Source organism: Procambarus clarkii, chromosome 8 (genome assembly GCF_040958095.1).
Source record: "Procambarus clarkii isolate CNS0578487 chromosome 8, FALCON_Pclarkii_2.0, whole genome shotgun sequence".
Lineage (NCBI taxonomy): Eukaryota > Metazoa > Arthropoda > Malacostraca > Decapoda > Cambaridae > Procambarus > Procambarus clarkii.
In genome coordinates this window covers 5,650,001-5,652,500 of record NC_091157.1, presented here as the reverse complement: position 1 = coordinate 5,652,500, position 2,500 = coordinate 5,650,001, and positions in this window count along the sequence as shown.

The following is a 2,500-nucleotide window of genomic DNA, read 5'->3' as shown; positions in this document are numbered from 1 at the left end:
GGGTGCTGGGAGGGCTGAGTCCACATGCATGATGGAAACGTCAAGCACTTCAGGCAAAAAGGCATAGAAAACGGCGCTGCGGGAGATGTACCTAAGTTGTAGCAGGAATAACTTGAGAAATATGTTAGTAGATTTCTCAGATTGCGGCAGCAGAAGTTGTAAATTTATGAGGGTGAGCAAAGTATGGGTTTGAGACCCAGTAGGCGGTGTGGTGGTTTGTATATATGTATATATGTGTAATATATTGTATATATATACTGTCGATATAGTCGAATATGCTTAGCAGTGTTTCCTAGCCCCCTTCCCCCTGTGATTATGCTGACAGCATCATTATAGAAGGGCTGGTGCTCGCTAATGCCATGTATATGTGTGTATATATATATATATATATATATATATATATATATATATATATATATATATATATATATATATATATATATATATATATATATATATATATGCGTGAGGAATATCTAATGCGGATAGTTATTGGAATAAAGGGTCTTAGCACGAAAGGAGGGCTATCTTCTTGAGGTTATCTTGAGATGATTTCGGGGCTGGGTGGAAGAACGGTGCTGGGAGGATAGTGCTGAGAGGGCTGCCTGGGAGGATAGTGCTGGGAGGGCTGCCTGGGAGGATAGTGCTGGGAGGGCTGCCTGGGAGGATAGGATAGATGGCAGGATATGAGAGAAGAGCAGGATTGGTTGAGGGATAGGAGGACATAGAGGCGGTGTGAACACCCCAGATAACTGTGGGGTGTAAGCAATCAGAGAGGAGGGAAGGGATAGTGAATGGAATTTGTTGGATAAGGATGGTGATGGGGTGATATTATAACATCACTACCAATGGTGAACAGACTCTTTACTCCCAAGTACCAGAAGTATATATATATATATATATATATATATATATATATATATATATATATATATATATATATATATATATATATATATATATATATGCAAAACATGAAAAATATGAATTACTTTCTGTGCAAAAAGCCTGAAGAAATAGAACTGGTTACAAGAAATTAAAAAGGTACCCAACGTTTAGACAAATCACGAACAACTAACTCTACCCAACAACAACTAACTCTACCCAACAACAACTAACTGTACCCAGCCACTGAGAAACCAGTCCACTCGCTGCCCGACAAGAGAGAGAGAGACGCCCCACATGCTGACTCTTCAGCAGCAAATCACAGCCGATTAGCTCATATCAAATATAGATCAATTGCCATGTATGACGGGGTAAGTGGGGGTGAATAGTGGGGAGCTTATTGAGCTGCTTGAGTCATGCCTCATGTGTGGCCTGTATATACACACACACACACACACACACACACACACACACACACACACATACATACATCCAATGCACTTAAGGAGCAGGTTGTGGAAGCCAACTCTATTCATAATTTTAAAACTAGATATGATAGGGAAATGGGACAGGAGTCATTGCTGTAAACAACCGATGGCTCGAAAGGCGAGATGCATGAGTCAATGCTCGATCCTGCAAGCACAAATGGGTGAGTACACACACACTCTCTCTCTCACACACACACACACACACACACATACACACACACACATACACTTGGCTCAACCCGTTCTCGCAAATTCGTAAAGTCAATATTGACTTATTAACTACGTGCATAGGTGATATACTAAACATAATAGATACCCTTAAAAAGATTCATAGAAAACACCGACCTTACCTAACCTTGTTAGTATCTTAAGATAAGCATCTTATTGCTTCGTAATTACAACTATTACTTAACCTATACCTATTATAGGTTAGGTAATAATTGTAATTACGAAGCAATAAGATGCTTATCTTAAGATACTAACAAGGTTAGGTAAGGTCGGTGTTTTCTATGAATCTTTTTAAGGGTATCTATTATGTTAAGTATGTCACCTATGCACATATTTAATAAGTCAATATTGACTTATTAAATTTGCGAGAACGGGTTGACTTGGCTGTACGTGACCCCAAGTGTGAACTAACATGCTGGAGAGGGAGACGCACGTGTGTGTGTGTGTGTGTGTGTGTGTGTGTGTGTGTGTGTGTGTGTGTGTGTGTGTGTGTGTGTGTGTGTGTGTGTGTGTGTGTGTGATTTTTCTTCATCCGACTGTCCAACTGTAATTTTCCGAGCCGGACAATTGCTGCATATAACCCTCATACCTTTTTAATTCCGGGTCATTTGACGGATAAACTTTCATTCCGCGTGTTGGCCCTCGCATTTCCCGATCAACTAACAACTTGAATCTGTGTCAACGACCCACCTCTTGTAGATCGTCCAATTTACTCGTTACTGCTATATTGAAGAGGTAGTTCCTTAGCGTATTCCGCTCGTTCGAGTATCCGACTGCTGCTCTTTATCCCTGGTTCCATCGTTTTGAAATGGAAAAAGATTTTGGTTAGGTTTGTTACCCCTCTGGAGGTGTGAGTTCAGTCAGGTGTTCACTTAGGGGTGTGTTCTCGCAGGTGTTCA